The 22,765-nt window shown below is 47.5% G+C and overlaps 1 long non-coding RNA gene across 3 annotated transcripts; it reads left to right on the top strand.

Moving 5' to 3' along the window:
* On the top strand, positions 1 to 21,992 carry LOC127034059 (uncharacterized). 3 transcript variants are annotated; one of them, XR_007769276.1, is made up of 6 exons: positions 1 to 625; positions 4,134 to 4,406; positions 7,037 to 7,122; positions 19,395 to 19,572; positions 20,517 to 20,604; positions 20,868 to 21,992. It is a non-coding gene; the product is annotated as an uncharacterized LOC127034059 (long non-coding RNA). The 3 variants fall into 3 exon arrangements; XR_007769278.1 differs by lacking the exon at positions 7,037 to 7,122; XR_007769277.1 differs by lacking the exons at positions 7,037 to 7,122; positions 19,395 to 19,572; positions 20,517 to 20,604; positions 20,868 to 21,992 and adding an exon at positions 5,426 to 6,441.
* The last annotated feature ends 773 nt before the right edge of the window (positions 21,993 to 22,765 follow it).

Raw genomic sequence — 22,765 nt, 5'->3', positions numbered from 1 at the left:
TCCTGCCCAGAAGGGCTTAAAACAGCCCTAGGAGAGGGCTGTGGCAGGGAAAGCAGCTACTAGGCTGAATGGGGAAGCAGGGACGGCTGGGCCACACCCCAGTGAGGCTGGGAGCCAGAAGCTCAGCAGTCTCTCTCTGTGTTCGGGGAGAGAAGGATCTGGCTGCAGGGAGGGTAAGCTGGTATCTGGCGTGGAGCAGGGCTGGGGAAAGGCCAAAGGGGCCGCGGAGCTCTGGCCTAGGAAAGCCCCAGGCTGCAGGCCTGGTAAGGCCTATTAGGTACTGGGTTATAGGGGCAGCCCACGGGTAGCCAAAGGCAGCAAGTCTGACCCCCTTTGCCTGTGATGAGCGGCTTATACTGCAGTCTGCCCCAATGAACGGGGGCCAGATGGTGCCTGGGCAGTAGCCAAGACTGAGCTGAAGTGGAGATAGTGGGTGAGGGTTCCCCTGGGGAGGGGAGACCCAGAACTGTGGGGGTACTGCCAGGGGGCAGCACCCAGTTAAAGGGGCACTGGGGTCCTGCGAGGGACATGGGGGCCAAGCGGCAGCAGGACACCGACCGGCAGAGCGTGCTCTGTAGGCTGGATGAGCTAATTCCCACAGAGGACTAGCAGAAGGTGCCGCCAGGTGAATGTGTGCCCGTTTACACTTCCCCATCTAATAACTGGACAATAGCTTGTTCTGCCGTATCCATGTCATTTGTAATTTGGATAAGGTGGGTTTCCTTTCGGGATACCAATTGTTTTAATTGTAGGCCCAGAGGGGGAATATGTACTAAAAACAGGGGTGAAAGTGAGCTGGTACTGTGTACCGGTAAGAACCCGCACCGGCCCATTCCCAGCCCTTTGCCACGGTAGCACTTTAATGTTGCTGCATACCACCCCACTGTTGGCGAGGGGGGCACAGCAACGTTAAAGCACTGCCACAGCAAAAGACACTGCAGTACTTTAACGTCCGTGCCCCTTTTGCTCCCACCCCAGCTGCTGATGGGTGGGGGCAATGGGAGCAGCTGCCCTGGGGCCCCCCATTTAAAAGGGCCTGGGGATCGAGACACCACTGCCGCCACTACTCTGGGCCCTTTAAATCAACACGGGAGCCCCAGGTGGTGCAGGCCAGGTGGCACAGAAGGGCTGGCTGGGGGATGCTGACTCCCAGCCCCGCCCCTTCTGCCCAAGCTCCCTTCCAGCTGCCCCCCCATACTGGTAAGTGTCCTCAGTTACTTTCACCTCTGGGTGGAATACCAAATATTGGGAATCCTCGGTCTCTCTTTTAGAGCCAGAATACACAATTCCTTTCTGGGGGGAACTGACACCACTGAATACATCACGGGTCGGCAACCTTTCAGAAGTGATGTGCCGAGTCTTCATTTAGTCACTCTGATTTAAGTTTTCACGTGCCAGTAATACATTTTAACGTTTTTAGAAGGTCTCTTTCTATAAGTCTATTATATATAACTAAACTATTATTGTATGTAAAGTAAATAAGTTTTTTTTAAAATGTTTAAGAAGTTTCTTTTAAAATGAAAATGCAGAGCCTCCCTTACCGGTGGCCAGGACCCGGGCAGTGTGAGCGCCACTGAAATTCAGCTGGCGTGCCGCCTTCGGCATGCGTGCCATAGGTTGCCTACTCCTGGAACAGATGATATAAAACAGGGTGGCTGAGCAAATCAGAAAGATAAGTTTGATTTACAGCTTGGGGAACTGTTTAATGATTTTCCTTGGAACTTTTGATCCTGAATTTCACAGGTGCTTTTGAAATTCCCCCACCCCCACAGTCCTTTGGATCAAGCACCCATAGAGACACCGGAAGGAAATCAGAGTCCTGTGGCTCATGAGTTACAAACTGGACACAGTTGACGTTTGTGGTCAAGAAGGGGCAGTGTCAGCTAATCAGCTCGGTTAGCAGAATAGAAATCACCAGGAGGTGCTGGGATTAATGGGAAGTGGACCCTTGGAAATGTCAGCCCAGTGTACAGCAGTGACTAGAAAGCTGGGATGTATTAGATGGGGAGGGGAGGAAAGGAAAGCTCAGGAAAGGTTTTGTTAGAGTACGTTTAGCTAAGCAGACACTGTGCGCTACACACAGTGTCCATGTTGGTCTGGAAGAGAGCAGCAAGAACATCGAGCTTGTAATCTCTGGGGAAAGGAGACAAGATCTGGGTTTGGCTATGCCCAAGGATGGAGGGAGTGAGACTGACGACTGTCTTCCAAAGACTCAGGCGGGATCACGTGGTGAGACAAACCTGATATGAACAAAGGATAAATCTCTGCTCAAGAGAGCACTGGGTGAAAATAAAGAGCCAGCCAATCATACACAGAATAGCTACCAAGAGTAGCTAACACCAGTGCGTTATCCTCCCCGACCCTGCCAAGAGAGCGGCAAATGCTGGCGTTCTCCAGGTCCTCGTCTCTCCCCAGCAGGGGACCCTCTCCCTGTGAGTCCTCTTGTGTAAGGATGGGAATTAGAAATAGAGTGAGTTCCTGGCTGTGCTTTTTTTAATAAGCTCCAGGATGCTTTTCTGGCTCACAGCTGTTGGACGCTCTCTGTGGGAGCCGGACCAAAGAGGAGGGTAGGACTGTGGGGGCAGGGAGTGCTTTTCTGCACAGCAACAGTGAACTGGTTCCAGCTGGCAAGAGAACCCAGAAGCTCTGGGTCCACGTCTGTGCTGCTCCACCCAGCAAAACCCTCCCTTCCCAGCCTATTGTCCTCTCTAGAAGGGTCAGTGTTGCAGAATGTTTTTTTGTTACAGTGAAATGGTGTAAACCGTTTTATCAAGTCAGTGCCCGACTGCCATAAAAACACAAATCTTACAAAGGAATTTCACTTAGAAAAGCACCAGAAGAGCACGTGTTAGGGAGCTTCTCAGGGAGGAGATGAGGAGGCTGGCTAGGAGCTGGGCTATTGACTATTTGCAGAGTCCTTAAGGACTCCCAAGGGCGGAGTGGAATAAGTAGGCCAATTCCACGGAAATGATCTTGGCTACAAAGGATCCCTCACAACTCCTTTGAGAATCAGGGATGGATGATAGCATGGCATTCAGATTCTTTATGGCCTGTGAGCTTGTGATGAGATCTCCTTGGATTTCTGAGGCCAGGTACTGCTGGAACGCAATGGGAAACCTCCAGCCAGGAGTCAGATAGGGGTGGTAATCTCCTTTTTTGTCACTCAGGACATAGGAGATAAGATTCTGGATGCAGCCACCAGGAAAAAATGCCGGCTTGTCAGGTTGTTGTGAGCATGCCCAATGGAATTTCGGCCTCTAGGGAAAACAGAGAAGTTGTGGAAAGTTGCATCAGTTATTCATGAGTAAGGCACCATGTTTGTCACGGACGTCATGGAAGTTACGGATTCCCTGACTTTCCATGGCTTCTGCAGTAGCCCCTGTGGCTGGCCCAGGAGCCGCCTGAGCAGCTCAGGCAGCCCCTGGGCCAGTCGCACTGGCTGCTGCTGGGGCAGTTTCGGACTCCCCCACCCCCAGCAACAGGAGTTTGGGGGGACTCAGGGCTGAGGGTGTGCGGGGCAGTGCTTATGTGGGGCGGGTTTCCCCAGGAGGGCGACAGGAACTCCCCTCCCTCAGCTCCTAGCTCCAGGTGCTGCCTCTGCCCTCAGGCACCGCGCCCGCAGCTCTTATTGACGCAGAATTGGGATGCGGGGCAGAGCGGGGCAGAGGCAACATGTGCAGTGGGAGCAGGAAGTCACCGCTTCCCAGGAGCCAAGTACGGAACCTGCCTCAGCCCCACCAACCTGCCCCCACCTGAGCACCTGCGGTGTCCCCCTGGGCCACGACCTGCCCCCCAAGCACACGCGGCACTGCCAGGCTGTGCCCCCCGAAGACCCATGGTGCCCCCAGGCAAAACCGCTCTGAACTGCCCCGCTCCCAAGTTTTAGTCAGGGGTATATAGTAAAAACCAAGGACAGGTAACAGGCTGTGAATTTTTTTTTACTGCCCATGAGCTGTCCATGACTTTTACTAAAATGTTCATGACTAAAACATTGTCTTATTCATGAGGTGCTCGTGTGCCCCAGTTCCAGTTCTGCTGATCCAGGGCACGAGCATGCAGGCAGGGGTGGCAAACTGTCTCTCAGACAAAATGCCCTCTTGCACTTATTGACGATTCCCTGGTGTTTTTTACAGGCTGGTTTTACGAGCTCTTAGCGAAGCAAGTCTGGCACCTTGGATTGCATTACAATCTTCACATCACGATATGGCTTCCGTGCATGGGGCACTGCTTTACCATCTATCACTGCAACGTCATCACACAGTGACAGTGCAAAGCCGGAAACAAGATTTCAGGATGGATGGAAGCCCACCCAATCCCACCTTCCCTGCAGCCAGAATGAGTGGGAGCACACCTTTCCCTCTTTAAAGCACCAGTTCCCCTGAAACGAAGACTAAAACACCGAGACTGTAAGTGTGTCCTCTGCATCTGGCTAATGCCTGGCACAATGGGGGGGTCTTTTTAAAAAAAATTGGACTGAAATTTAAAAACATTAGAAAACATTAGAAATTTAAAAACATTAGAAAGCCAGTGAAGGCTGCATTTCTCAAGTGAGGCAGATAGAAGGAAGCTACCATGTAGTTCTTTTTAACCATTGTCTTCTGCACACCTGGCAGAAATGCTTAAGCACAAGAAAGCACCTGATTGGTCATTCCTATGGTGGTCCAAAGCTCTGCCCAGGTTTACATGCAGACGCATTTTGAGAAATCTGCACCCAAGCAGCTCCACCATGGTAGCAATGGCAGATCTGCTAGTGCAAATAGGGCATAGGTGTTGCTAAACATTGGTAGTGATAAATATTTGTATTACAGTAGCATCCAAAGGCCTGGTGCCCTATGGTACTGGATGCTGGTGCAAGCATAGAAAAGCGACAGTCCCACTCTTACCATTCACTTATAGTTTTCCCTTAGCTCTAGTTGATACATACTATTACTGCTTTTAATTTATAAGCCAGATCAGGGCCGCTCGGGGGGAGAAAGTGGGGCAATTTGCTCCAGGCCCCACAGGGGCCCCCACGAGAATATAGTATTCTATAATATTGCAACTTTTTTTTATGGATGGGGCCCCTGAAATTGCTTTGCCCCAGGCCCCCTGACTCCTCTGGGCGGCCCTGAGCCAGATCCTCAGCTGGCGTGAATCAGTGGATCACCATGGGTGTTTCATTGACATTAATGCAGGCTTGCCTGGAAAGGTGCATGATGCACATGAACAGCCAATACCTGTTAGTGGTTGTCAATCCTTTCTCAAAATGGGTGGAGGCCTTTCCTTTGAAGACCAATACTGCAAAGGCCACAGCCAAGGTCCTGGTACTACTGCAGAAGCCATGGAAAGTCACGGAATCCGTAACTTCCATGACGTCCGTGACAAACATGGTGCCTTACTCATGAATAACTGATGCAACTTTCCACAACTTCTCTGTTTTCCCTAGAGGCAGAGATTCCATTGGGCATGGAATTCCATTCCTGACAAGCCGGCATTTTTTCCTGGTGGCTGCATCCAGAATCTTATCTCCTATGTCCTGAGTGACAAAAAAGGAGATTACCACCCCTATCTAACTCCTGGCTGCAGGTTTCCCATTGCATTCCAGCAGTTCCTGGCCTCAGAAATCCAAGGAGATCTCATCACAAGCTCACAGGCCATAAAGAATGTGATAGCCATGGTATCATCCATCCCTGATTCTCAAAGGAGTTGTGAAGGATCCTTTGTAGCCAAGATCATTTCCGTGGAATTGGCCTACTTATTCCACTCCGCCCTTGGGAGTCCTTAAGGACTCTGCAAATAGTCAATAGCCCAGCTCCTAGCCAGCCTCCTCCTCTCCTTCCTGGGAAGCTCCCTAACACGTGCTCTGCTGGAGCCTTTCTAAGTGAAATTCCTTTGTAAGGTTTGTGTTTTTATGACAGTCGGGCACTGACTAGATAAAACGGGTTACACCATTTCACTGTAACAAAAAACATTCTGCAACACTGACCCTTCTAGAGAGGACAATAGACTGGGAAGGGAGCAGCACAGACGTGGAGCCAGAACTTCTGGGTTCCCTTGCCAGTTGGCACCAGTTCACTGTTGCTGTGCAGAAAAGCACTCCCTGCCCCCACAGTCCTACCCTCCTCTTTGGCACGACTCCCACAGAGAGCGTCCAACAGCTGTGAGCCAGAAAAGCATCCTGGAGCTTATTAAAAAATCATAGCCAGGAACCCACTCTATTTCTAATTCCCGTCCTTATGCAAGAGGACTCACAGGGAGAGGGTCCCCTGCTGGGGAGAGACGGGGACTTGGAGAACGCCAGCATTTGCCGCTCTCTTGGCAGGGTCGGGGAGGATAACGCACTGGTGTTAGCTACTCTTGGTAGCTAATCTGTGTATGATTGGCTGGCTCTTTATTTTCACCCAGTGCTCTCTTGAGCAGAGATTTATCCTTTGTTCATATCAGGTTTGTCTCACCACGTGATCCTGCCTAAGTCTTTGGAAGACAGTCGTCAGTCTCACTCCCTCCATCCTTGGGCATAGCCAGACCCAGATCTTGTCTCCTTTCCCCAGACGTTACCAGCTCGATGTTCTTGCTGCTCTCTTCCAGACCAACATGGACACTGTGTGTAGCGCACAGTGTCTGCTTAGCTAAACGTACTCTAACAAAACCTTTCCTGAGCTTTCCTTTCCTCCCCTCCCCATCTAATACTTCCCAGCTTTCTAGTCACTGCTGTACACTGGGCTGACATTTCCAAGGGTCCACCTCCCATTAATCCCAGCACCTCCTGGTGATTTCTATTCTGCTAACCGAGCTGATTAGCTGACACTGCCCCTTCTTGACCACAAACGTCAACCGTGTCCAGCTTGTAACTCATGAGCCACAGGACTCTGATTTCCCTCCGGTGTCTCTATGGGTGCTTGATCCAAAGGACTGTGGGAGTGGGGGAGTTTCAAAAGCACCTGTGAAATTCAGGAACATAAGTCACAAGGAAAATCATTAAACAGTTCCCCAAGCTGTAAATCAAACTTATCTTTCTGATTTTCTCAGCCACCCTGTTTTATATCATCTGTTCCAGGAGTAGGCAACCTATGGCACGCATGCCGAAGGCGGCACGCGAGCTGAATTACAGTGGCACTCACACTGCCCGGGTCCTGGCCACCGGTAAGGAAGGCTCTGCATTTTAATTTTAAAAGAAACTTCTTAAACATTTTTAAAAAAAACGTATTTACTTTACATACAATAATAGTTTAGTTATATATTATAGACTTATAGAAAGAGACCTTCTAAAAACGTTAAAATGTATTACTGGCAAGTGAAAACTTAAATCAGAGTGACTAAATGAAGACTCGGCACATCACTTCTGAAAGGTTGCCGACCCGTGATGTATTCAGTGGTGTCAGTTCCCCTCAGAAAGGAATTGTGTATTCTGGCTCTAAAAGAGAGACCGAGGATTCCCAATATTTGGTATTCCACCCAGAGGTGAAAGTAACTGAGGACACTTACCAGTATGGGGGGGCAGCTGGAGGGGAGCTTGGGCAGAAGGGGCAGGGCTGGGAGTCAGCATCCCCCAGCCAGCTCTTCCGTGTCACCTGGCCTGCGCCACCTGGGGCTCCCGTGTTGATTTAAAGGGCCCAGAGTAGTGGCGGCAGTGGTGTCTCGATCCCCAGGCCCTTTTAAATGGGGGGCCCCAGGGTAGCTGCTCCCGTTGCCCCCACCCATCAGCAGCTGGGGTGGGAGCAAAAGGGGCACGGACGTTAAAGTGCTGCAGGTTCTTTTGCCGTGGCAGCGCTTTAACGTTGCTGTGCCCCCCTCGCCAACAGCGGGGTGGTATGCAGCAACATTAAAGTGCTACCGTGGCAAAGGGCTGGGAATGGGCCGGTGCGGGTTCTTACCGGTACACAGTACCAGCTCACTTTCACCCCTGTTTTTAGTACATATTCCCCCTCTGGGCCTACAATTAAAACAATTGGTATCCCGAAAGGAAACCCACCTTATCCAAATTACAAATGACATGGATACGGCAGAACAAGCTATTGTCCAGTTATTAGATGGGGAAGTGTAAACGGGCACACACTCACCTGGCGGCACCTTCTGCTAGTCCTCTGTGGGAATTAGCTCATCCAGCCTACAGAGCACGCTCTGCCGGTCGGTGTCCTGCTGCCGCTTGGCCCCCATGTCCCTCGCAGGACCCCAGTGCCCCTTTAACTGGGTGCTGCCCCCTGGAAGTACCCCCACAGTTCTGGGTCTCCCCTCCCCAGGGGAATCCTCACCCACTATCTCCACTTCAGCTCAGTCTTGGCTACTGCCCAGGCACCATCTGGCCCCCGTTCATTGGGGCAGACTGCAGTATAAGCTGCTCATCACAGGCAAAGAGGGTCGGACTTGCTGCCTCTGGCTACCCATGGGCTGCCCCTGTAACCCAGTACCTAATAGGCCTTACCAAGCCTGCAGCCTGGAGCTTTCCTAGGCCAGAGCTCCGCGGCTCCTTTGGCCTTTCCCCAGCCCTGCTCCACGCCAGATACCTGCTTACCCTCCCTGCAGCCAGATCCTTCTCTCCCCGAACACAGAGAGAGACTGCTGAGCTTCTAGCTCCCAGCCTCTTATATAAGGCCAGCCTCACTGGGGTGTGGCCCAGCCGCCCCTGCTTCCCCATTCAGCCTAGTAGCTGCTTTCCCTGCCACAGCCCTCTCCCAGGGCTGTTTTAAGCCCTTCTGGGCAGGAGCGGGGTAAGCAGCCCGCTACAGGAAGGCCAAGAAGTAGATTCTTCCTAGGAGGAAATTGGATTGAAGAGATGGATTATTAGAGATGATGTTGCAACCGGAATTGTTTTAATCACTTTAGGATGTATGCAGTGTAAACTCAAAAATGACAAAGGCAAACACCTCTGGTACAACCAGCTGAATATGCCTCTATAATGCCCATGATCAGGGCCGGTGCAACCATTTAGGCGAACTAGGCGGTTGCCTACGGCACCAAGATTTGAGGGCACCAAAAAGCGGCGCCCCCAAAAAAAGTTTTTAAATGGTTGCAGCCGCTGCTGCTGGAGAGGTAGTCTGAGCTGTCCGCAGCAGCAGCTACCTACAGCCGGCAACCCAGGGTGCCCCCGGGGTCAGCGCGCAGCCACGGCAGCCCAGCAGCCCGGTGCGCCCCCGGTGTCAGAGCGCCGGTGCGGCAGCCCGGCAGCCCAGGGCGCTCCCGGGGTCAGTGCGCAGCCACGGCAGCCACGGCAGCCCAACAGCCCAGGGCGCCCCCGGGATCAGGGCGCAGCCACGGCAGCCCGGCAGCCTAGGGCGTCCCCGGGGTTAGCGCGCAGCCGCGGCAGCCCGGGGCGCCCTCGGGGTCAGGGAGCCGCCGCGGCAGCCCAGGGCGCCCCCGGGGTCAGCGCGCCGTCGCGGCAGCCCAGCAGCCCAGGGTGCCCCCAGGGTCAGGGCTGCAGCCCGGCAGCCCAGGGCGCCCCCAGGGTCAGGGAGCCACTGAGGCAGCCCGGCAGCCCATGGCACCCCCCGGGGTCAGTGTGCTGGCACGGCAGCCCGGCAGCCCAGGGCGCCCCCGGGTCAGCGCGCGCCACTGTGCGGCAGCCCAGCAGCCAGAGGCACCCCCGGGGTCAGGGAGCCGCTGCGGCAGCCCGGCAGCCCAGGGCGCCCCCGGGGCCAGGGAGCCGCTGCGACAGCCCGGCAGCCCAGGGCACCCCTGGGGTCAGGGTGCCGGCGTGGCAGCCCAGCAGCCCAGGGTGCCCCCAGGGTCAGCGCGCCGCCGCGGCAGCCCAGAGGTTCGGGCTGACGACGGCTGCGCTGACCCAGGGGAATCCCTGGGCTGCAAGCAGAGGCTCAGAATCCCTCTCCCTCCCAGAGCAGGGGCTCCAGCCTCTGCAATTTTTCTCGTTGCCCGGCGGGGGCGCCGGCGGCTGGGCAGAGCTGCGCAGCTCTGCTTAGGGCACGTGGCAGGGGCCCTGTGACAGCGGCGCAACACTAGGGCTTCGCTTCTGGAGGAAAGCCACGGCTGCCCCCTGGATCAGCCTCCACGTCAGCCCCAGCGAGTGGCACGGAGAAGAAAAGAGCCTCAGCAGTGGTCTGGTGGAGCGGAGGAAGAAAGAGGACCCTAGCGCTCATGCATTGGGCAAGGTAAGCAAGTGCCTCCCCACAGGTCGGCCTCAGGTGCCTGTGCTTCTGCCCCCTTGGTCCTTAGCTGGTCCCTGCTCCTGCTCCCCTTGTGCCTGGACGGCTGGAGAGAACAGCAGCCTGCAGAGCTGAGCTGCCCCAGTGCCCCCAGGCACCCCCCTGACCCCATCCCCCCCACAGCCCTGACCCCCCAGCTCCGAGCCTAGTCCTGAGCTGGAAACCCCTCGACCTCATCCCCCCACAGCCCTTACCCCTAGCTCCGAGCCCAGTCCCTCTGAGCTGGAAACCCCCTCGACCTCATCCCCCCCACCAGCCCTGACCCCCCAGCTCCAAGCCCAGTCCCTCTGAGCTGGAAACCTCCTGACCCCATCCTCCCCACAGCCCTGACCCCCAGCTCCGAGCCCAGTCCCTCTGAGCTGGAAACCCCCTGACCCCATCCCCCCAACAGCCCTGACCCCCAGCTCTGAGCCCAGCCCCTCTGAGCTGGACACCCCCCTGACCCTATCTCCCCACATCCCTGAGCCTAGCCCCTGTGAGCTGGGCACCCCTGAACCCAGAGCCCAGCTCCCCACCCAGCCGTGGGCAACAACAGCACCACCCCCAGGCAACGACAGCCCATTGGTACCAACCATCACAATCACCCAGCAACTGCCCATTATGTAATTGCAAATGTATACACACCATTACAGCTTTTAATGTTTTTAAATAATGTATTTAGTTTATTTTCAAATTATTACAAATTAATTTTTGAATGTATTTCACTAGTTATTTTTTACATTTCCTAATACTTGTTACTATAGTATTGCAAATGTTTTATGGAAGGGGCCCCCGATTTTGCTTTGCCCAAGGCCCCCTGAGTCCTCTGGGTGGCCCTGTGTGAGTTTTAAGCCCTGCTGCTGTGTTTTGCCTGCAACAGGCAGGCCTAAGCCTGTGAGTGACCCCCATAGCAGCTGCCTGAAGAAGTGCTTGGGGGAATCGTGCAGAAGGAGCGTGATATTTGTTTGAGTTCTCTCCTCATGGAGGCTGTGCTCCACTTGGTGCAGGACAGCAGTCTCAGCAGGACTCTAGGCCCAGCACCTTGCCTCAGTTTGTAGATTTGTAGTGCACCCATCACTGGGCTCAGTCTGGCACCGCTACCCCTCACCAGTGCCCAAGAAGCAGTCAAAAAAGTTGGATGGACTGGTTAGGTTAGTTGTTATGCTGTTGCTTGGCCAGTGTAGAGACCACTGAATGCATAGTATTCCTCTATGATGTTCTGTCCTGAGCACAATTGGCATGTTATGAGGTAGTGCCTGTGAGGGACAGGTGTCTGTTTATGTATCCAGCCATCATGTCTTAGGTCTTCTGCGAGGGGAGCTTTTCCATCCTGCTTTCATTGGTGACATCTGTGATGCTCTGGTAGACATCTATGAAGACAATACTCTGACAGGATTGTGAAAGTAGAATGAATTATATTGTGAAAATAGAAAGGATTAAAGAAATGCTGTCTGTACCTTTAAGAAAAACTGTTGGAATGCTGCAATCCAGGTGTCAGGAATACAGACATTCACATAGAACAATTGCACCATTTAAGGGCAATTGGTGAAGTATTAGCCTCAGATCCATAAAGAGTTAGTAAGGAAGTAGGATATGCATGCTGTGCCCCAGGTGAATTTTACAGTTTTGCTTTCTTTGTTCCTTTGTCTGATTCCCGCTCTTTTATCTGTATAAATAAGACTGTTTTGGCCTTGCATGGCCACTCACATATTCTGAATGTTATTGGCAGAGCGCTGCGCTAATAAACAGAGTGGTCTGACAAATTGTGAGTCCTGATTCTAACTTTGACAATTTGGAGGTTCCACCGAGATGGCAACCGTCTTCACTGGGGCTGTGTGATTCCTGACTGTTTTTGTGGGATGACCGTGGCAGCCGGCACCTGGGCGTTTGGCCCAAGCGGTCCTCCACTAGAGCGGAAAGGCGCACAGCCACAGTGAGGTCTACGCCATCGAACCTGTTGGTTCCCACTCTGTTCTGGTAGGGATCCCGGGATCTGACATCAGGAATCTGGTCAGGTAATTATTTCTGTATTTTGTTCGGACTGAGGACTGTCCTGTCTCTGTGTCTATCTGTCCTCTTGTGGAGTGTTTGAGTCTGGGTGCCGTCTCTGTCTGGGGATCGGCTGACCAAGGGGTTCCTGTCCCCGCGGTCTGAGTGAGTGGAATCTGCACAATTGCAGCCGCACCGCACTTTGGGTAAAACCCCTGGTGTGAAAGCAAGGGCAATTGAGGCAGTAGCCTGTGGGCTCCTTTTGTGTGTTTGCACTGGGCATCGCTCTGACGAACCTGAATTTCCTTCTTGTGTGATTGGTGTGTGACGTCCTCCTGTATTGGTAAACAGACGTCTAAGTCGGGACAGTTCCCTAAATGAACGCCGGCTCATTTTATGTATTTAGGATGGGTCCAGACTCCTGTAAAAAGGGTCCAGACTCCTGTAAATTTCTGGGAAAATGGTCTAGGCTAACTCAGGGGGATCCCAAAACTCAGTGGCCACTGTTAAAATCTTGGAACAAAGACTGAGTGGACGTCTTAAAGGACAAACTCGGCCAACCTAAAACTAAATTGGCTAAAGGAGAGGTTATTTGTTTCATGCAGTTGTGGCAAGAGGCAAATCATAGGTGGACAAAATCAAAACTGGCCTCTCTCAATTATTCAAATAATAAGTTAAAAGCTTTATTAAAAGCCTCCTCTCCCACCACCAGACCGAGCGCTCCCCTTTACCCCGTTCTCCAAACCCCGGATCGATCCAAACCCCTTCATACTCCCATCTCATTGTAAAAAGGACAAAAAGTCCCTTGTTCTGTTCCCCTTTGTTGTCTGCCTCAGAAACTGATTCTTTATAGTGTCCCACTACCAATTCAGCAAGGCTGGGGGCGAGGGGAGCTCCTCAACTAGCCCCCACCCTTCCTGGTCCCTTTCCTTGAACATTTCTTTCAAAATTGTGAAATGACCACAATATCACTCACAAATGGTTCAATGAAAAAAAAGCAGGATCGGGCCCAGACAAGCAGGCAAGCCACAGATAAAGAAACTGAAAAACAGGTTGGAAGCCCTAAGGGCATAGTGTCAGAAGTAAAAAAAAAAAAAAAAAAAAAAAGGCAGTAAGTGCAGGCATAAATCCCTGGAACAATACTTAAAATGGTGAAATCTGAGGTGACAAAGGTGTCATTTTGGGACATAAACAAGTGATTTAAGAAAAGAGAGTAAAAGTTAACTCTATAGAGGCTGGAGAGAATTAAGCAGTTAAATTTTGTGGAAAATGTTAAAAAGGACCATGTTAAAGAGAGAGAATTCTTTGTTTCTTTGCAGCCATTCTGAAGGGAAAATGGGCCCTTTTCCAGAAGAGTGCCTGTAAATAATCCATATATATATATACAGCTATGCAAAAACAAAGCAGTGTAAAAAAAATGTTAAGGAAAAGAAAATGTGTATGTATCTATTTGTCTGTGAAAATATGTAAAGTTCTAAGAATCTAAACCAACACATCTGGTTTGTAAAACTACTGTTTTGTAGATGTAAGATAAATTGATTTTGTTTTTGTTTTTAATGCCACTAGTGTAAGATTGATTTTGTTTTTGTTTTTAATGCCACTAAAAATTCATTTGACTCTTTAATTCAAAGTTGCAAAACTGACAGACCTGTTTGCAAGACACAGGTAATTAGTGTTGTTTGGCTTTGGGATTTAGCATTTAACCCTTAAGGGGTAACTTGATTCTTTACAAAAATTAAAATGTTTTTAAATAAAGACCAAGTCATGGCTGCAATAGGGCAGTCAGAATCAGGAGAATAGGTAGAGATTCTGGAGTCTTTTTGTTTGTTTGGTTTGGTGTTTTTTTGTAACAATAGCAGATAAGAGCTGTAATGACAGAATAAGAAATTAACAGTGACCCTCTGAAGCAACAGCAGAAGTGAGGTGCACAAAACAAAAGGAAGCAATGTTAAAAACACTGAGCCTTAAAATGACTCTGTGTAATCAGGCTGTCACTTTAATAAAAGTACATGAAAACTCTGTAAAAACAAAACAAACAGTTATACCTTATGTAAAAATTAATATGGCTAATGTTTTTGAAAAGTTATAGTATAGAAAAAATGTGCATTTTCTGTAGGACATGTGCAGTGTATATTGTAGAAAGGGATGTAAAAAAAAATGCAAATGAAACATGCTGCTGAATTAAAATCCTATTAGGGCTCCAAAAAGAGCCGCAATAGGCTGTGTTTTCTTTTTCAGATCCCTGTGTGTTAAGACAGAGTCTCTGAGCTCTGCTGATGGCTTTGAATCCAAAAGCCAAGCCTGTGTTGATGCAGATTACCTAACTGATAAAGAAAGGTGAGAACTGCCTGCACAAACGAAGCTGCAAATAAAGAAAATACCTGGTCAGCAAACAAACTGCCTACATAAAAGGCATGGTATAACAAGATACCTTTAATAGATTTGATGCTAATGTTACTGTTAATATTAAACTAAAATAACTTTAATGTTAGTGAGTACCCCTGTAACAACTTGTAGTGTGTATGATTTTTGGAAAAATCCTTTAAAGTAATATGGTAATGATGCTTCTCAGCTATTACCTGTGAATAAACTTAAAGCTTAACACAGCAGGAAAAACATTACAAACTTGGTCTGCTATATAAGAGGCAAAACTTGAGGTACACCACCTCATGAATTTAATAACTAAACAGTGGAATAATTTTTGCATAACCCTTAAAAAGTAGAACCCATTAAAACCTGGCCTGCCTATAGAAAAAAAAAACCACAAGAAAATAAGGGGGTAATTCCTCTGTTTTGCCTGCAGTCAGGAAGGGTATTTGTAAAAGAATGGAATCTTTAAGCAATAATCAATGCCACCCCAAAAGGGGTAGAAAAATGTTCTTTTTGTCTTTCAGATAATCCAAAGTACTGTATAATGGACTATGTGTATGTGTTAATTCTTGGGGAAAAGTGTTTAAAAAGTGTTAGCAACTTACCAGAAGACAAATGTAAATGTAATGTAAGTACTGTGTTTACCAATAATCACATTTACTATTTGCCACAACAACAACAACACCAAAAGAGTCTCAGCTTACTGTAAGCACTGATTTAGTTGAGTTCTCTATCAATCTTGGCACTGAATTAATCTGTTAAAAGGTAAAAAGGTAACATGGTTCCTAAAAAAAAAAACAAAAATGTGGAAAACTGGACTATTCATATTATACACGCAAATGGGGACATGTTAAGAATTGCCACTGCAGAAAAGCATAACAGCTTACCATTGGTATAACATATTTTCTGGATGGTCTCCCACAACTACTGGCATACTAATGTTACTACCCCTAATTGTTTTTGGTTTTAAATTGTATGTGTTTAATTGAAATGTTTAAAATGTGCTGGTGGATAAAACAAATGTATTTAAAGCTAAAGCCACAGGCCCAAATCATCTCCCAGTATTTTCTATTACATGGACTAAATAAGAAGTGACACTGGCGATTAATAATCTTAGTGTCAAAAGGGGGATATGTAGGAGCAGGATTTTATAATGTCCCATAAGAATTACGGTATAATTTGATTTCATCCTGCTAGCCACCTTTTTTAAATACCAGAAAGAAATGACCCTCTGGGACTATAAGATTCTGTTTTCCCATATGCATTACAAATTGGGCCCTCTCTAACTCTTTGTTTTAAGATTTAGGTAGTAAGAGACAGGATTCTCTATTGTGTCTGTGTTAAGTAAATTAGAGAAACATTGAAGGCCTGGGTCTCAATGTAAATTGTCTTAGTTATCAATTGTAAAACTTAGCAAGGTTTAATTTGCAATGCCTTTTTTTGTTCTATATAAAATACTACTGTTTGTATTCTCAATCTATTTGTGTGAATGAGGAATGTATGCATCAGGAAAAGACAAGGTGTGAAGGCCATTGTTACAGCCAGAGTCAAGGGACAGCTGTTAAACTGTCTGGCATCTCAGAGTGGATACATGCTTCGCAGTGTAAGAATGCACCACCCCCAGTGAACCAACCACCACCACCTCAGGACCACGCAGAGTCAATTTTTTTTGACTCCAGAAGAAGACGTAGAGGAACAGCCTGCAATAACTTACAATCTACGCTCTCGTAAGGGTTGCCAGAAGCAGATGACTACATAAAGCAAGGCCCAAGAAGAAGCAGCAGTGAGCTCAGCGCCTGCTGCCTGGTGGACATAAAACTGTAACTGCAGTTCCCTCAGTTGAGGTTGTCAGAACCAGAAGGGCCCTGCCTCCAACATACGCCTCTGGTGGTGCCTGTTCTTTGGCTGCTGGTATCTTAAGGTCTGGGGAATCCACAATGACAATTCTTTTATCCAGCAGCAAGTGTGGATAGCTCAGACCCTTATTATTTCTAAATGCTGGGTCTGCAGCCACATCCCAGCCCACTCTCAAACTGGTGTTCCTGTTCTGGCTATCCCACTCAATTCCCCAGACCTCACTGGAGGACCTTGTCTGTTTAACACAATATGGAACAGTCATGACACCTGGGAAGAGGCTATTGGCAGTTCCTTTATCCCACTTGGGGGAGCAATACACCAGGCAAAAAAAGGCTCCTAAGTAGTTAAATAATGGCAAATAAAACCAGAGAAAGTTTAAGAGCCCTGAGCAAAGAAACAGGGGCGATCGGACAGGTGGCCCTCCAGAACCATCAGGCATTGGACATAGTGCTGACGGCCAAAGGAGGGACCTGTGCTCTCACTGGAAAACAATGTTGTGTGTTTATACAATACCAATGAGGTAATAGATCGCTATAGCCACTTAGAACAAATCGCATATCTTCCCCATGAAGAGCTGAGTTCTTTATGAAAGTGGTTAAGTAACCTGTTCAATTTCTCTGGCATAGGAAACTGGTTGTTTCAGGGAGCCCTAACTATCCTGTTTGGAATCTTGGTGATTTTTGTATGCTTTCAGTTAATCTCCTGTTGTATTCACAATTGTGTCACCCAGATGACTGCCCCAAAACAGAGTGCTAATATGATGATTTTGAATATCGCTGATGAACTAAGAGATAAGGAACAGTTAATTTGTGGAACTCAGTAATTGTTGGTCATGGCGTGCGCTTGACCAAAAGGAGGGATTGTGAAAGTAGAATGAATTATATTGTGAAAATAGAAAGGATTAAAGAAATGCTGTCTGTACCTTTAAGAAAAACTGTTGGAATGCTGCAATCCAGGTGTCAGGAATACAGACATTCACATAGAACAACTGCACCATTTAAGGGCAATTGGTGAAGTATTAGCCTCAGATCCATAAAGAGTTAGTAAGGAAGTAGGATATGCATGCTGTGCCCCAGGTGAATTTTACAGTTTTGCTTTCTTTGTTCCTTTGTCTGATTCCCGCTCTTTTATCTGTATAAATAAGACTGTTTTGGCCTTGCATGGCCACTCACATATTCTGAATGTTATTGGCAGAGCGCTGCGCTAATAAACAGAGTGGTCTGACAAATTGTGAGTCCTGATTCTAACTTTGACAGGATCATCTGGCAATACATCACGAGTTGATGCAAAGGCTCTTACAAAAGCCATTTCTAGTTTCAAGTTTCTTGTTTCTCTTGTTTTGTGGTCTGACATATTGTTTGAGATCAACATAACTAGCAAACAACTTCAGGCAAAATAATTTGATATATGTGATGCCATTAATCAACTTGGAGAAACCAAGAGGTTTCTTGTGGGCTGCAGAAGTGACGCAGCCTTTGAGAAAACATTGGTAGATGCAGGTGAACTTGCGGAGGAGTTGGATGTACCGGCACTTTTTGAACTAGATCCAATCCGTATTAGAAAGAAGAGGAAGCCATTCACATATGAAGCAGATGACGAACCTATTTATGATCCGAAAGAAAAATTCAAAGTGAACTTTTACTTTGCAGTCATTGACACAGCAATACATTCGGTTGAAGTAAGATTCACATTGATGCAGCAAATTAATTCAGTATTTGGCTTCATATATGATGTTTATAGTTTGCAAAATAAAACACCAAAGCAAATTATGGAACATTGCTTGAATCTGGAGAAAGCTTTGCAACATGGTGAATCCAAAGATATTGATGCCTTTGACTTGTGCAGTGAATTGCAAGCTATTGCAAGACGAGTCCAAAGGAGTTCATCACCACAAGATGTATTGAACTTCATATGGGAAAATAAGCTGACAGATAGTGTCCCTAACACAGTTATTGCTCTTCGCATCCTCTTGACTCTCCCAGTTTCTGTGACCAGTGGTGAGCTAAGCTTCTCGAAGCTCAAGTTGATAAAAACATACATGCGAACATCAATGTTGCAACCAAGACTTGTTGGGCTATCTACCTTGTCAATAGAACATGACATTGCTCACAGCATTGACTTGGAGGAACTTGTTTCTAAATTTGCTAAACTTAAAGCACAGAAACATAAATTCTAAATTATAACATGTTATTCTGTGACTGTGTATTGTGTATAATGTATGTGATTTGGTGGGGGCGGGGGGGCGCAAGATGGAAGTTTCGCCTAGGGCGCAAAATATCCTTGCACCGGCCCTGCCCATGATAGAGATATATCAAGAAATAGCGCCAATTCCCGCACATGAACTGTCTGTCCCTTCGTCAGTGTGATGGGGTTCTTTAGTAATCACCCCATCAAAGAAGGGATTTGTAACCCATAGGATTACTTTGCTAGCTGTTATATATTACTGATCCACCCAAACGTATCAAATAATGTTTCTCTTTCGGAATTAATCCATTTCATATATGATTCTTATATTTTATCAGTATTAATTCCTATGAAATTAGGGTATGTTGAGGCATATGATATGTGTTTCCTAATAATTATATATAAAATAAGTTTTGCTAAAATGCAGGAAGGCTACCGGCCTGTATCCAGCAAGATCAGCTATATAGCTAAAAGTATGATCAGTTAAGAGTAAGTCAGCACAAAACTAGCAACCTTTAGTAAAGATAGAAATGGTCCCTGAATTTTGGGGAACCGAAGGGAGGAACTACACACAACCCTGAATAGGTTTATCTGGCATCTGCAATCGGTTGGTAACCACAGGGTACACCACAAACCTGGAAATGGCCAAGAGAGCCTAGGCTGGCAGTTTTTGGAGTGAGATAATCCTTATTAATATTAGAGAGTAAGAGTCATAATCCACTAACCTATAGGAGAAGAGTACCCATACATTTCTTAGGGTACTGAAATAAGATTTGGGTCTAGTAGGTTGGGCCTGAATTGCGTGATAGTTTATAGGCTCCTGACACTATGTAAGGATATCTTAGGGAGCTTTTTTTTCTTTTCTTTGTTCTTCTATAGACTATCCTCTATCTACCTAACATTCCACCGTCCATCACGTTATCAGCTGAGCTTGTGCAGTACAGTAGAACCACTCAACATTCCTAACCATTGGGGAAGCCAGAACCATGGTGTTATCGGGCATGCCAGGAGTGAGGCTAGTCCTTCACCTCCTATTACCAGGTCCTCAAGGAAGAGTGTGAGTATGTTAGCTTAAGGTACTTATAATAGGAATGTGACCACCAGGAGCTCTGGAATTCCTTTACTGTTTTGCAGTCATAAGTTTCATAGCATTTATTATTCCTGTGTTACTTTTAGTAAAGCTTTTATCAATTTGGTATTGTCCTCAGTGTAAGTGTTTTTGCTGAGCACCCCGAGAGTCCTCCCCCGAAATAGAACTCTCTGAGTTCTTGGATCCTGTAGTCTGAATTGGACAAGAACCTATAGATCTTCTGGTTGGAGGTGATTAGTGACGAGCCATAACAACTAGCCGATAAAATTCAGGTCAACATCTGTTGGGACTGGAAGAAACCTGATGTGGTGTGATTGTGACAAAAGGTTATTTAAACCTAAAATGTTCCGTTTGTCTGGGTGGCAAGGTAGGCTGGAGTCTAAGGGGATTGTCGGTGACTCCATGGTAAGACTGGTAGAGTGATCCCAGAGTGCACGTTTGTTACTGGCTTGGTGAAATCACCAATTTGGGGTGTCTGCCTTTGTTTTCTGACACCGTGACCTGAGATTGGCACTCACAACTGTGAGCCACTCCAGGCAGCGTGACACCATCTATACAACTGTCAAATACGGGGGAAAGGGGTTCTTTCTAAAAACTCTCTCCAGCCAAAGGGAAAGAGAACAAGGAATGTTGTTAAAATAAAAGCTGATCTTAATATTTTACAATTCAAATGCTAGAACTGTTTTTTCCTCCTTTTCTGTCTCTGATAAGGGTTTTAAAGGATTTTTAATGGTGTTTGTCATGGTATTACGCTGGCTAAGGTCTCTGGGTACCAAACACTGAACCTTATTTACAGCTGTTTAATGTTGAACATAACAGGGTCATGTTAACGCCTTTGACTCTTTGGGCCTACATATTCCATCAGAATTAATACAACAGTCCTCTTACAGGCAATACTCACCTTCTTGCAGGCACTGAGTCTGGACATAAGACAAAGGAACAGAGCATTCAGCTGGGAAAACATGACAACAAGAAATCAACCGTGTCCTTAGATGAATTGTAAGTAAAATACCGACCTCCCCAGTATCTTGGTCAGTAGACTTTAGTCTCAATTTCCTCACCAGCTTGTGTTAATGGCCAGTGGACAAATATCCCCTTTGTCCCATCTATACCCCACTCATGGTTTGTTATTAGTAGTTAGTGAAATTCCCAAGCATGGGCGCGCACTCAGGCAGGTCTGTCTCCAGTCCCTCAGGGGAGGTGTTATCTTAGATTGTGAAAGAGATGCCTTGCCAATAACGCTACCTCTCCTCTTTCCATAGTGTTCGATGTACTACAGCTCTAGCAGGGCACCTGGCCACATGTCATTGCCTCTACAACTTCCGATCTACGTCCTTACCAGAGTTCACCCTTCCCAGTTCACACAGTCTTATCGTCACTTTGTAGAGAAAATTAAACATTGCACAGATTTCTAGAGCAAAATCCTTATTTCCAAGCACATGCCATTCCCCCACCCAGTTTCTCCGTTTTGTTTCCAGCACCACTGCCCAGCTGTGGAAAATAGATCATGGTTGTGGTGACTCCTTACTCAGAGCGTGCTGAGTACAGTTGTTCTGCCCTTTCACACAATAAGGAGACCAACCCTTCAAAGGCCCTGCTCCCAAATCTTCAATAACTAGTAACCAAAACAACCAAACTGTTCACCCTGAGACCCTTACTGAATGGGGGAGGCAACCTAGTGACAGATGATGTGGAAAAAGCTAATGTACTCAATGCTTTTTCTGCTTCTGTCTTCACAAACAAGGTCAGCTCCCAGACTACTGCACTGGGCAGCACAGTATGGGGAGGAGGTGAGCAGTCCTCAGTGTTGAAAGAACAGGTTAAGAACTATTTAGAAAAGTTGGCCGTGCACAAGTCCATGGGTCCAGATATAATGCATCTGTTAGGCCTGAATAAAGATGTAGCAGACAAAACCAGGTACGCCAACCTGACCAGAGTCAGGCTAACAAAGGTTTGTGGGTAATCCCTAAGTAAAAAAGAACTGAAAAGCAGCATATCTCACGAAGCGCTGGGAAAAAGTAAAATAAGCAAGGGGCTGCATTCCTGGTATAGTACCAACTGTGCTGTGTTAGGAGCAGTTCCTTTGAAGAACTGATAAGAAATCCCAGCCTCCCTGTTTTCACTCCTTGGTTCAGTTCTCTGTCTGTTTTAACTCCTCTACATTCCTAACTTCTGGTGCTTGCTAAAATATTGTTAATCACCTAATGCTGTAAAACATGTATACTAAAAATGTCTAGTTTCTAGTTGTTAAAAAAAGGGGGTGGGTTGCTCCAGTAAATAATTTATAACGCAACAAAACTGTCTATATAGGCTTATACTAAAATGTAAAAAGCAGGCTGGTTCTCTCTAAAAATGAGCTGCTCTCTATTAATACGTGCACTTGTCAATAAAGAGCTTTTGATCGAACCTTGCTGGTGTTGCCTGTCTCTCTCACGGTCAGACAATGAACTTTGTCATCTGGGTTAAGAGTCCCTAACACATCCAAGGGTGCTGAGAGAGTTGACTGACGTGATTGCAGAGCCATTGGGCACTATCTTTGAAAATGTGTGGCGATCGGGGGAGGTCTTGGATGATTGGAAAAAGGTGTGACCTTGTTGCCCAGAAGGCCAGCAGCATATTGCGGTGTATTAGTAGGAGCATTGCCTGCAGATAGAGGGAAGTGATTATTCCCCTCTATTTGACACTGGTGAGGCCACATCTGGAGTACTGTGTCCAGGTTTGGTCCCCTCACTACAGAAGGGATGTGGACAAATTGGCAAGAGTCCAGCGGAGGGCAAGGAAAATGATTAGGGGGCTGAGGCATATGACTTATGAGGAGAGGCTGAGGAAACTGGGCTTCTTTAGTCTGCAGAAGAGAAGAGTGAGGGGGGATCTGATAGCTGTTTTCAACTACCCGAAGGGGGGTTCCAGAGAAGATAGAGCTCAGCTGTTCTCAGTGATGGCAGATGACAGAACAAGAAGAAATGGTCTCAAATTTCAGTGGGGGAGGTCTAGGTTGGATATAAGGAAATACTATTTCACTAGGAGGGTGGTGAATCACTGGAATGGGTTATCTAGGGAGGTGGTGAAATCTCCATCCGTAGAGGTTTTTAAGGCCTAGCTTGACAAGGCCCTGGCTGGGATGATTTAGTTGGGGATTGGTCCTGCTTTGAGCATGAGG

The sequence above is a fragment of the Gopherus flavomarginatus genome, chromosome 14 (genome assembly GCF_025201925.1).
Source record: "Gopherus flavomarginatus isolate rGopFla2 chromosome 14, rGopFla2.mat.asm, whole genome shotgun sequence".
Taxonomy (NCBI): domain Eukaryota; kingdom Metazoa; phylum Chordata; order Testudines; family Testudinidae; genus Gopherus; species Gopherus flavomarginatus.
The sequence above is the reverse complement of the archived record's forward strand: the minus strand, read 5'-3'. Positions and strand labels throughout refer to the sequence as shown.